Genomic DNA, 14,196 nt, shown 5'->3' with positions numbered 1-14,196 from the left:
AGATGTCATTTTACTTACCCTTTGAACCCCACTGATTTAGACGGTCAAATAAAACATTTCCCGTTTTAAAGTAAAAAAAAAAAAAAAACATGGTGAAACACATGGATTATTTATTCTTTCCAGCATGTGCAACTTGGAATCAAGCTGTTTGTTGTTGTGATGAGGTGTATGTGCGTGCATGCTTAAGTGCATAAATAGCCTATGCGCTTGCGCCTAGGTAGTGCTGCAGTTAATTTAACATTATTTGATGAAGCATACACAACGTGACCTAGCAATGTACTCTGTCCATCATTAATGTATTATATGTAAACAGTTTGCAGGTTTTTGCTTTACACTGATACTGAATCACTTTCTCTAAAACGTTGTTTATTCTACACTTACCAGCATCCTTACCAAGTCATTACAAACCCAACATCGTTTTCTAATGCAGAGCCCCCTCATGCTGTGGCAGTTCATATGGCACTCTATTTTCTACTTTAAGCTTTAGTAGTCGTTGTCCTCTTCTACCGTCATCCCAAACAGCTCATTTGCATATTTCCATTCCTCCATTCCTCCTCTATCTGCATTTAACCAGAGATCTTTATATAATGAGATGCTCATGTCTCTGCCCTAAAAATAGGCAGGCGACAAGCATAGCTCTGCATATTAAGCCCATATAAACCCATTGGGCCTATTTTGGTGAGAGTGAAACCTCTCGCTTCACCACTTCATCTCTAATTTAAGTACTTGTTAGCATATGGAGGTCAAGGGCAGGAAGTGTTGTCCTTCCGTTGGGCCCTGATCAAAGCCTCGCCCCAGGATCCCCATCTAATCAATCTGGCCATGGAGAAAAACAAGTGGGCTGTTGAACCATAAAACCTGCTCTTAAAACAGTGGCCACACATGGAATGATATTAAAGGCCCTGACTAGCGGTAATCGTTGACTCTGAGTCGTTTCACCAGAGCTCTGGTATGGTTGATTGCTGATGCTCTGCCACAATTTGATATTGGTCTGCTGGAAAAGCTAGACCTGTCTGGCATGTTTAGTGGTGGTTGCTGGGAGAGTTACAATCTGGGGTAATTTAAGTCTTTATTTATCTGTTATTTTACCAGGTAAGTTGACTGAGAACACATTCTCATTTGCAGCAACAACATGGGGAATAGTTACAGAGGAGAGGGATTAATTAGCCAATTGTAAACTGGGGATTATTGGGTAACCATGATGGTTTGAGGGCCAGATTGCCATGGGATCTTTAATGACCTCAGAGAGTCAGAACACCCATTTAACATCCCATCCGAAAGACTGTACCCTACACAGAGCAGTGTCCCCAATCACTGCCCCTGGGAATTGGGATATTTTTTTAGACCAGAGGAAAGTGTGCCTCCTACTGGCCCTCCAACACCACTTCCAGCAGCATCTGGTCTCCCATCCAGGAACTGACCAGGACCAACCCTGCTTATTTTCAGAAGCAAGCCAGCAGTGGCATGCAGGGTGGTGTGCTGCTGATGACACTATGGATGTCTATCAGTCACTGCATGGTTGCTAGTGCGGTTCCTCTACTCTTAGTCTCAGTTTGGTAGCTCAGTCTTAGCTTGGTTGCTAGAGCAGTCCTTCTACTACGATAACTTTCTCCAAGGAAACTGCTGTTGACTTTTGTTATGCAACCTGAAACATAGGATATCATCTTTTGGTCAGCCAGACTCCAGCCACCCAAGTCATAGACTGTTCTCTCTGCTACTGCATGGCAAGCGGTACCGGAGCACCAAGTCTGTGACCAAAAGGCTCCTGAACAGCTTCTACACCAATCCATAAGACTGCTGGACAATTAAACAAATGGCTACCCGGACTGTTTGCATCGACCTCTTTTTTTTTTCTTGCGCCGACTCTATGCAAACTCACTGTACTCAACCCACACACTCAAACTTACTACACTGACACTCCAACACACACAAACACACAACACACACACACACATGCATATTGACGCACCACACACACACACTTTCACACTCTTCACACACGCTACTCTGTTTATTATCTATCCTGATTGCCTAGTCATTTCTACCGCTACCTGCATGTACGTATTCACTCGGGGTTCACAGGCCAATAGGGAAATGTGCAGTTTTTCACGTGTACATGTGAAATGTCTGGGGAATGGGGATAGAGAAGTGCAGTGTGCATTCAACAGGTCCCAATAAGAGCAAGTCAACAGGCAATCTGTAAAAAAACATGGGGTGGTATAGTTGTTCGCGACAGACCGAGACCTTGGGACTTGAAATGTGTACATGGAAGTGTAACTTTAGTTTCATACATTGATGTCAATGGATATTTGCATCAAAATTCATGTTACTGGTGCAAATCTCAAGTCACCCTCTAGTCTAGCCCATATGTATCTGGAGATTTGACCAAACCTCTCCATGTCATTTTGTTTACTTACTCTACTGTAGTTTCATACAAAGCCAAGCATAATTTCCTCACATCAAAGCCATAGTCTTTTGTGTGGCGTGGGATTGGTTGAAGTCAGCGTATTGCATGTTTTGCTCTGTTTAGGAAGTAACGCCTCTCCCTATCAGGCAATTATTACCCAACATTTGCTGGCTTGACTTACTAGGGTGGTTTATATAGCTGTTAGCCCATGCTGTTGGCAGCTACCAGCTTGGCAGCTTGGATTCACATTGCCAGTCTGTTATTGTGTTAAATGGTTTCCATAGTAGTTTATATTTTAATTGGAAATTACGGTATAGCTGTAAAACTGGTGACATGGCACCAAAAGGATTTGGAATATACAGTTATCCTTTAATAATATAAGTTTCTCTGGGAAAAGCCATTTTCAGAGTAAGTTGTAAATGGACAAATCTTAAAGAACTAATGTACAGTTACTCGCACTATAGTAGTTGGCCTACACTGACAACTACGTTCTAGTTGAGGGGAAAAAAAGCTAATTGGATGATGCTTTACTTAAAGTAACTTGCAATGAAACTGCAATACAAATATACCTGAAAATATACTGACCACACAAGCGCTTTCCTAAACAGTCTGTCTCGTTGCCACAAGCAGTCCATGTAGACTTATTTCCCCCACACCACTTCATTCTCAAGTGAGGACTAACAGTGAATAACAGTGTCTATTTTTGCTGTCAGTACAACTTGAACATCGGAGCACTGAATTTGGCAAGCGAGCATGCCACCGCCTGCCTGCTGTTTGTCATTTTGGGCAGCGAGTGTACATTCTCCTCAGGCAAGAGGGAGTTTCTCAAGGGAACTGGGTCACAGTTTTTTTTTAAGCTCTGCATTGGCTGAGAAAGCCTCCAGGCAGGCAGTAGCTTCTCTCTCATTTGCATTATCAACATTGCCCCAGATACTTTGGAAGGACCTATTGTTTTCAGCAGAATCAATGTCCTCTTGAGGTCAGTATGCAGCTCAAAACATCTTGACATTGCCATCGATATGTCCCTGTGAGGAGTGTCACCCATCCAGCCAAAGGTGTGTGTAATGTGCGTGCCTTTTTCTTTTAGTATCACAATAAATGCCCTCCGTGTCCTTTTTAAATAGTAAGTGTGGAATAATCTTGCTATACTATGTGGATAGGGAACACCTGCGGATTCTCAACTTTTAATTCATCTACCAGTCAAGGCCTAAACTATAGCCAGCATGCTGATTGTCAATGCTAATTATGGATTCATGTAAATCATGAATAGCAGAGACATGTACGTAATACAATTTTTGTTTTCAGCTTGAACCATTTCAATGTAACAATTTGGCTGTTTCCACCTGTGAACCAGTGACAAAATAACTGTCTGGAGACGCAGAGCCAGCCAATCCCAAGAACATTCTTTCCTTATCTGCTGCAAATCCTTATCTGCTGCAAAATGAAATGCCTCATTGGAAAAATCAATTCATGAGCGATTCTTAGATAGCAGTAGATTTTAATGAATGTTATCAGCTGCCTACAATTGCTTCAGTACATGGAATATAGTGAGCACTTCTTCAGCTATTTCATCGATGGATTAGGCCTACAGCTGAAAATATATTCAGCATGGAAATGAGCACCGAGTCCAAGCACAGAGGTTCCCAGGGGAGGCAAAAATATAAAGAGCTCATAAATTTGGTCATATAAACGTGCCACTATAAATAGCCCAATGCTAACATTGACATTGAATGGGAGAGAAGATACAGTCTAGACATGAGTATGTCCTGTCTCAAATTAGGATTACCTGTCAGTGCAAATACCTGTCATTTACTCCTCTGCAGAATCTTTTCCTCAAGTTTCTGTTTCTCAGCTGCACTTCGGCCAGTGGTTTATGTGCTCATTGCCACGCACACTTGACATAATCCATAGGCATTTTCAAAAACATTGAGGTGAAATAGGCTACATGTAACTACTGTGTTACATAAATAAAATAGACATTACATAGGTCTAGGCATACATTTCCTTGGAAAATGTCTTGAGGAGAAAGCATTTCTGAAATGACTAAACGATAGAATGTAAATATAGCTGTTGGAACCATCAGTGCATTACTATTGGGTAATTAGCGTGTTATCATTCTTGCGGTGGCTTCGTCTCGAGTGCAGCTCATATTGGCACTTCCAAACTGAATACATTTGCATTACCTGTAGCTGTGTTTGAGGATTTGTACATTGCTGGAACAGCCCTGCACTTGAATGGATTTAAGCTGTCTGTGGGGATATTGGCTGTTTTGAAAGTAAACTGAATTCCATTAGACTTACAATTTTGACCTTGGTTACCGTCTCTGGAGGGTATGTCTACATAGTTTTTGCAGATGTCATCGCCCCCTTTCAGAGAACTATTTGAAAGTGTCTTGTTCTGTCAATACGCCGGGCTTGGGCGTTGCCTTGCAGTTGATTGACAAGGAGCTTGACCCTGAACAAGTACCAAAAAGTAGTGCAGCAGTGGTTTCTAATATAGAGATGGATTGGGAGAGGCAGATGCAACATTTTGCTGTTGATTCTGTGCTTACATTTTGCAGAGAAAGGGAACAAAGTAGTATTGCTTTGGTACAAGAAGTGCAGAGCTGGTTATTGAGGGATTGGTCACTATGCTAAATGTTCACAGAATATTAATTACTCAAGAGATTTAAAAGATTTGGCATGGGCCCCCAGATCCTCAAAAAGATCTACAGCTGCACCATCGAAGGCATCCTGACCCGGTTGCGTCATCCAGGTTTGGCAACTGCTTTGCATCCGACCGTAAGGCGCTACAGAGGGTAGTGCAAACGACCCAGTACATCAATGGAGCCAAGCTTCCTGTCATCCAGGACCTACATACTGTTGAAGTCAGAAGTTTACATACACGTTAGCCAAAGGCATTTAAACTCAGTTTTTCACAATTCCTGACAATTAAACCTTAGGTCAGGTAGGATCATCACTTTACTATTATTCTGACATTTCACATTCTTAAAATAGAGTATTTACTTCAGCTTTTATTTCTTTCACATTCCCAGTGGGTCAGAAGTTTACATACTAATTTAGTGTATTTGTTAGCATTGCCATTAAATTGTTTAACTTGGGTCAAATGTTCCGGTAGTCTTCCACAAGCTTCCCCAATAAGTTGGGTGAAATTTGACCCGTTCCTCCTGACAGAGCTGGTGTAACTGAGCCAGGTTTGTAGGCCTTGCTCACACACTTTTTCAGTTCTGCCCACAATATTTCTGTAACGGCGTTCGTCAGTTGAAGGAGAAGCGGACCAAAATGCATCGTGGTGGTTACTCATGTTCTTTAATGAAGAATCGATGATGCATGAAATAACTATAATACATTATATTATACATATATATTATATATATTATACAAAAACAACAAACGAAACATTACAGCCTATCTGGTGAACAACTACACAGAGACAGGAACAATCACCCACGAAAACACTCACAGAATATGGCTGCCTAAATATGGTTCCCAATCAGAGACAACGAGAATCACCTGACTCTGATTGAGAACCGCCTCAGGCAGCCATAGACTGTCGACGCCCCACAAAACCCCAAGACAAAAAACACACCACAATAACCCATGTCACACCCTGGCCTGACCAAATTTATAAAGAAAACACAAAATACTAAGACCAAGGCATGACAATTTCTATGGGATTGAGGTCAGGGCTTTGTGATGGCCATTTCAATACCTTGAATTTGTTGTCCTTAAGCCATTTTGCCACAACTTTGGAAGTATGCTTGGGGTCATTGTCCATTTAGAAGACCCATTTGCGACCAAGCATTAACTTCCTGACTGTCTTGAAATTTTGCTTCAATATATCCACATAATTTTCCGTTCTCATGATGCCATCTATTTTGTGAAGTGCACCAGTCCCTCCTGCAGCAAAGCACCCCCACAGCATGATGCTGCCACCCGGTGCTTCACGGTTAGGATGGTGTTCTTCGGCTTGCAAGCATCCCCATTTTTCCTCCAAACATAACGACGGTCATTATGGCCAAACAGTTCTATTGTTTATTTCATCAAGACAGAGGACATTTCTCCAAAAAGTTAGATCATTGTCCCCATGTGCAGTTGCAAACTGTAGTCTGTCTTTCTTATGGCGGTTTTGGAGCAGTGGCTTCTGACTTGCTGAGCGGCCTTTCAGGTTATGTCGATGTGGGACTCATTTTACTGTGGATATAGATACTGGTGGAAATAGGTACACAAGTATTTTCATAGGGTCCTTTGCTGTTGTTCTGGGATTGATTTGCACTTTTCGCACCAAAGTAAGCTCATCTCTAGGACACAGAACGCGTCTCCTTCCTGAGCGGTATGACGGCTGCGTGTTCGATGGTGTTTATACTTGCGTACTATTGTTTGTACAGATAAATGTGGTACCTTTAGGCGATTGGAAATTGCTCCCAAAGATGAACCAGACTTGTGGAGGTCTGCATTTTTTCTGAGGTCTTGGCTGATTTCTTTTGATTTTCCCATGATGTCAAGCAAAGAGGCTGTGAGTTGGAAGGTAGGCCTTTTTAAATGCATCCACAGGCACACCTCCAATTGACTCAAATAATGTCTGAAGCTTCTAAAGCCATGACATCATTTTATTGAATTTTCCAAGCTGTTTAAAGGCACAGTCAACTTAGTGTATGTGAACTTCTGACCCACTGGAATTGTGATGCAGTGAAATAATCTCTGTAAACAATTGTTGGAAAAATTTATTGGCGTGCACAAAGTACATGTCCTAACCGACTTTCCGAAACTATAGTTTGTAAACAAGAAATTTGTGTAGTGGTTGAAAAACCAGTTTTAATGACTCCAACCTAAAGTGTATGTAAACTTCTGACTTCAACTGTATATACTAGGTGGTGTCTGTAGAAGGCCCAAAAAATTGTGAAGGACTCTAGTCACCCGTCAGAGCAGTCTATCTGCTACCACATGGCAAGCTCTACACGAGTGCCAAGTTTAAAAGGCTCCTTAACAGCTTCTACTCTGAGTAGCTCATCGAGGAGTGATGCAGCGGTCTATGGCACTGCATCTCAGTGCTAGAGGCGTCACTACAGACTTGGATTTAATCCTGGGCTGTATCACAACCGGCTGTGAACGGGAATCCCAAATGGCGGCTCACAATTGGCCCAGCGTCGTCCGGGCTATGGGAGGGTTTGGTCGGTGTAAGCCGTCATTGTAAATAAGAATTTGTTCTTAACTGACTTGCCGAGTTAAATAAAGGTTTTTACACTGCTGATTTTTGCTGTTACCTGTTGTATACGGAGCATGTGACAAATCAAATTTAATTTTGATTTTATGTAAGCATATGTTGTCTTTCAATCATTGACCAGTTATCAAACCCAGACTATTATATTCAGAAATTGCCCTTCTGATTAATTATGTTTTACAACTTCCATTGTGACCATGGATTTCCTGAGTAAATCTGAGTGTTTTACAGGCATGACTCCAATGTATGCATCCAGCAGCCCCCACACACCAAATAATAACAACTTACCCTCACTTTTGGCATGGTCCAGGGTGGCAGGACTACCAACCCAGCAGTCTGGGAACAATGTGTCTGTTGCTCCATTAGAACAGTGATTCTCAAGCGTATTTAGGCCAGGGACTCTTTTTGTGATAGCAAATTCATCAGGGACCCCCCTCATGAATAACAATAGCGTACAAGGAGTTCTACTCGACCATGGCAGTGCAGTCCCAACAAACCAAGTCTCGGGCCCCAGGAAGGATTTTTTTTTAAGGCCCATCACTTGACATTGGAGAGAAAATGTTGCAGTTGTCAAGCAAATAAAAATAAAAATTGTCACGGGACGAGTATTTTAATCAGCTTTAAAGCCAATATCCTGTAATTCTACACATTTTGACATGAGGCTGAGAAAGAAGTTAGCCGTTTTAGAGGTTAAATAACAGTGCATTTTTTTAACTGTTGGGGGGATACAAGAGAAATTGAGTTAAAAAATGTACAATTGATGCAATACTGTGGATACCAATATCCCTGTGAGCCTCCCGGGCCCATGTTGCCCAGAGTTAAGAACATACATTGTAGATTGTAATACAATAATATTATTGACAATTTATTCCCTGGATACCTTGGCCAAAACGTGTGTTTAATCTGTTAATCTGTCATTAATATCTATATTTACTGTGATATATACATTTTAAAAAGAGAACCATACACTAGAATGTTTTCCTCTTCCGCTGTAACAATCTGAAGGTAAAAGTCATAGTCATAGTCAACTGACACAATTTCTGATCTAATTTCGAGAGGCTGTGATGCGTAATCTGCTGCACATTGATTACGATATCAGAGCAAGATCTACTTCTCACTGGAGTTTATATGCTAGTTTGAGCAGTCTGTTGGAACATGGAAAAAGATTACTAGTACTGTATTTCACTGCCTCGTGAGGTCACGTATGGAGCTTGTATACTGTTAGAGTTTTACAGGAGCCCCACATCAGCTGTTCTCACATGCTGGGCTTCATATCCTGTAGGTCAGTCAGGGAATGAGTGAGGAGGGAAGCTAGTTACAGTTTAAAATTCGTGTAGAGTTTTCCATTTTTTTAAGGGGAACTGGCCTCGTTTTTCATATTGCTCATTAAGAAATGGTAGCGGCCATGACTGAAGCCAAACGAGAGCTGTGCTGGATGCAGTTTGGTGTTTCTTAGGTGTGTCTTTGCCATTCAATCACAACAAACAAGGGCTTTAGTGAGTAGTGATGGCGAGGTAAGCTAAACTAGCTTTGCTATGGAGATAAGGTTTTAAGTTGAGGACTTCTCCCCTCCTGACTGACTCGTCATCTTGATGGTCTGAAAATTCAGTTCTATGTTTAGGCTAAAATCTGCGCTGACCTTGTGTTTAGCCAAGCTGAGAGCAGTCTGCTGTTTGATCTTTCCCAGAACTACTAAAATCCCTATAGGTGTAGGCTACATGTGGACATTGCCCAGCTTGAGTGTAGATACATTTATCAACAGAAAATCAAGCAGGTTAGTATTTTTAACATGAATCTGGTTCTAAAGGCAGCTCTGCAGAGTGGTCACTAGCTGGCACAACCACAAAGTTTTAAAATCAGATGTTAAACATAACCCAACCTTAAACACACCGCTAACCCTAATGCCTAATCTTCACCTTAAATTAAGACCAAAAATGACATTTTTGTTTTTTGTTTAGATAGCCAATTTTGACTTTGCATCTGGCCCATCTAGCAGAAATCACTGCGTTCTGTAGTGTTTCCCCCAGGAGTTTTTCATCAGTGGTGGCAACGTTTTTTCTGGATCAAAATGAGATTTAAGTGGTAGGTCTGGTGGGGGCATTGTAGTGGGTGTTAGGGTTGGGTGGTAGCCAGACTTTCATATCATCATACCGTCCTTCTTTCATCCCAGGATTTACTGTAGTAGCGGTTAAGTACACAAAAAAAGCCAATTGGGCGTCTATTACCAGAATGCTAACAAAATTGGCAGAAGTACTAGTGAACGCCCTGTCTCCAGATTAAATCGGCCATTTAGATAACTAGCAAGTTAATCCAAATACACAGCTGGATGTAACACCTCCCGCTTTCTCCCGTAGTGCTGTATTTACACCAACAAAAAAAAGATGTGACTAGGGCTCTACAGAACAACCGATTTGGTTGGATATGCAACTAAATATTTAGCTGTGCGACCATTCATTTTATTTTGGAAGCCTTGACACTAACTAATGTCCCAGACAATTATTGTTATTATGAGTGCCCTAGAGAGAAAAAAGCGAGTGCAGATGAGTTAGTGTCAGGTTTGCACCATTACCACAGATAAAACCGCTTGCTTCCAGACCAACCAGATCAAAAGATCTGACCCATATTACCGGCACAACATTTGTATCTTCCTATTGTGGCTCACGTCCTTAACCATTTTGTTAACACTTTGTTCAGTCATGTTACCTCATTGGCTAACTTTAGCAGTATATACAACTCCGAAGAGGAAGGGAAGGACCATCCTCCTCCGTGAATTTCATAAACATTTAAATAGTGAAACATTAACCCTTTGACATGCACCAACACACTGGTGTGATCGTTCTACAGTGGTTCCTGCAGCGTACTCTCAAACCGGTGTGATTTTAGAACTTTCTGTTTCAAATTGACACAACAGTCAGCGTTTGTATTGAATGTGTCACTGTCACCTTCATTAATCACCATTATTCTCTCGACCTGTGTACCTACGTTGTAAACTTTAATTCATAGGCTAGGTCGTAGCAACCTCATGATGGGTATAGGGGAAAATTTTGTCATGTAGTGGCCTAAACCTATCAACGTTACATTGAGCTGGGTGAATTGAATATGCATGACAGTCATCCAATATGCTGTAATATAAATAAGGCCATGCATCTCAATTGCAAAGTAGTGCTTTTACACAATGTATAAACTTAATATTCCACACATGACTTTGTCATTTTAATGGTAGGTATTCGTATCAACAATTTAGCTTTTATAATAAATCAATGTCTTTACAGTGTTACAGATTATACTGAACAAAAATATCAACGCAACAAAAATATCAACGCAACATGCAACAATTTCTGATTTTACTGAGCTACAGTTGATACACAGTAACAGTCAAAAGTTTGGACACCTACTCATTCAAGGGTTTTTCTTTACTTTTACTATTTTCTAAACTGTACAATTTTTTTTATTTGACTTTTTATTTAACTAGGCAAGTCTAAAGAACAAATTCTTATTTTCAATGAAGGCCCAGGAACAGTGGGTTATAACTGCCTTGTTCAGCTCGGAAAGGATCTTGCAACCTATCTGTTAAAATATATATGCCTGTTTCTGTCCTGCCCTTGACTTTGGTGCATGGCATGTGATGTTCATAGCCTCTTCATTGCAAAACTCCCTGATATTCTCAAAAAGATACATTTGTCTAGCTGTGTCCAGGTGGTGCTTCTACATGCAGACCATCTATGGGAGGATGTCAGCGTTGCGCAGCACCCGAAACCTGGTTCTGACTGAGTCTGAACTGCTCCTTGGCGTCAACAACACCAGGCTCCAGAGCATTGAAGCTGTAAAACAGCAAATAAAAACTAAACATTTGAAGACATTACAACATTACAATTCACCTCCCAAGATTAGATAAGAAGAATAACCCCATACAATGAAATAAAAATGATATTCACCTGAAGTGCTGGTACTGCTTGAACTGGCAGCGGCCTGAAATACGGAGTCAGGTGTTGCCAGCCATAGCTTTCCACCAGCACCGTACCATCCTCCAGTCCAACCAGCTGTGGGATGTTGACCCCTGTGCTGGTGTTGTGAAGGACACCACTGTGAATCTCAGACAAAGTGCCAGTCATGTTGGAGGTCAATTAAATAATCAAAATGTGTTTATTCTTTACATACCAGGTGTTATCATCAATTCCTTTGGAGACACCACACTGCTGCTTTTGTCACATTGGCTGGCAGCAGCTTTCTACCAAAATGTTTGTCCTGGGTGGCGTCCTGGTAATACTATTGAGTTATCCTCGGCGTAGTTGTTTAATTTCTCCATTCGCTGCAAGTCCTCATGCTTCAGCTGTAACCCGTGCTTGCTTGGGCCAGCTGTCTTTTTGATTGGAGGCATTAGACCATTCTTCAGTATTACTGGTGGAGGAGAGTCGGGCGTGTTCTACTGATGCTGAAAGGCAAATTCCAGATACAAATATTTTTGCATTATTATACAATAGATAGCCGTAACCACCGTCAGACACACCTGGCTAACTTGATAGGTTGTCAGCTAGCTAGCTAACAGTAAGCTTTAACTTGGTCTTTTGTTTAGACATGTAGCTCGCTAGCTAGCTTAACAATGAACAGTAATCCCAATTCATGGAGTACTAGCAACACAAACTGATTGTCAAAGCTAGATAAAGTTAACCAAATAACTAGCTAACATTAGGCTATAACCAGCAATGTGAAATGGCATCCTGAGAACATTAGTACAGGCAGATCATAAACATAATGTTAGCTAGCAAGCCATCCATCTAATGTCAGCTAGCTAGCTACCAGTAAGCTTTAACTTGCAATGAAAACAACTTTCTGACAAAATTAGATGTATAATATCTGAAACTGTAGCTAGACTCTTACCCGTCCGTATACATGGATGAATGCTTCACGGCATACTGCAACCCCTTTCGTTAAATAAGATTTTGTTTTTGTTTGTCCAGCTTGCTTGGCCTGTTGTGTCAAGTCACTCTGGTTAACACTGATCATTTGCAATGCCACAATCATCTTAAGCTTTACTTCCCACCAACTGACCATTTTACTCGCACTGGCAGAGCTGGTTAGGCTGTTTTCATGTTAGCTAGAGCGTTGGTGACTGTAACAGCGCTCCTGGCAACAATTTAATTACGCTTTTTTTTCCCGACATTTACCTACACAGCTCAACACGTATTGAATATGGCCATTTGTAAAGTCATCAGTTATTCTGCACTCTGGCACATTCAGATGAGAGTGCTCTGAAACAGCTGTCGCAGTGACATTCTATTGAAATGGATACTTGCATAGTAAAGTCTTGTTAAGTTTTACAAAATGATACATATACATAAAAATAGAAAAGGCCTTGTTATACAGGATTACCTACACATATTGACCAGCTGAAATAGACAGAAGCGTGCTATATGGCAGACCAATCCAAACATCTCTCTGCTTGTCCAGCCCACTCATTATCTCAGTCAATCATGGCTAGCGGGAAGGTTGACTTTTTCTGTGGCTTAACCAGCTAGGCTCGTAATTTAACAGTTTTCTTCGTGTTTACAGATGGCATACACGTCTGGTATTAAGACACATGAAAGTTCACATGTTCGAGAGGGCATTTCTGCCAAAAAATGCAATTTGATCAACATCGTTGTAACATAAATGGCTCCTGTGAACTAGTGACCTGTGACATATGCCAAGTTTCCTGAAACGGGTCACATTTCTGCCAAAATGCATTTTGATAAAACAAATGTTTTCGGTCAAATGCCTCACCTGTGAAGTAGTAAGTTTAGGCTATTTACTCCATGGTGCCGACCATGTTGCCAGGTGAGAACTTTTTTTGTCTGTGCTCGCTCCTTAACATTCCCACTACCACAATACAAGACTCCTTACCCCCCCCAGTCACACAGTGGGTTCCACATAATGTTGGTGAGGACGGCACACCCTAACAGGTCATGGTGAGGGAGGTACCAGCATAGTCTCTGGCGACAGCCTCTGTGCCTGTACACTACACACATGCTGCCCCTCGCAGTACCCACACGAGGTCCCCTGGGTGGGGGTATCCAATGGAATGAAAATGTACATTGGAATATTAGGTAGCTCTTGCGACTACTGATGATTTGAGCAACTGTGTTCTGGAGATACGTGTGGTGCACGGTGCAGACCGAATGGCCTGTCAAGATAATCGGGAATCTCCTTTTTTGATGAAGGCACATTATCACAATCGGTCCACTAAAGCAGAGCAAGGATGGGTCCTTCTTATTGGCAGGCATGGCTGTCTGACAATACAGAATGACATTGGCAGCAGATGCAGATTTTTATTAAGGTAAACATCGTCTCAGGCTTTTCACTCCCAAAGCCAAGAACACAAGGATTGTATCAATCATGAGGTGATTACATTTGGAAACAATAGCAATGGGCTATTATCCCTATGTCAATATTCTGCTAGTGCAAGCGTAGCTACCCTGATAATGCAGTCAGGGCCAGAAAAAGAATGACAGACTGGGTAAAGATTGAGCAACAGCAGCGCCTGAAGGGAGGCCTAATTTATCAACCAATTGCCATCTGTATAAAAATTGGTA

The 14,196-nt window shown here is 41.5% G+C and overlaps 1 protein-coding gene across 1 annotated transcript in view; it reads left to right on the top strand.

The window, feature by feature from the left end:
- The window catches only part of LOC124011420 (platelet-derived growth factor C-like), a 91,168-nt gene that overhangs the window by 1,154 nt on the left and 75,818 nt on the right, over positions 1-14,196 (top strand). The gene's annotated exons all lie outside the window — the stretch shown is intronic.

The sequence above is a fragment of the Oncorhynchus gorbuscha genome, linkage group LG23 (assembly GCF_021184085.1).
Source record: "Oncorhynchus gorbuscha isolate QuinsamMale2020 ecotype Even-year linkage group LG23, OgorEven_v1.0, whole genome shotgun sequence".
In the NCBI taxonomy this organism is placed as follows: Eukaryota; Metazoa; Chordata; class Actinopteri; order Salmoniformes; family Salmonidae; genus Oncorhynchus; species Oncorhynchus gorbuscha.
The sequence above is the reverse complement of the archived record's forward strand: the minus strand, read 5'-3'. Positions and strand labels throughout refer to the sequence as shown.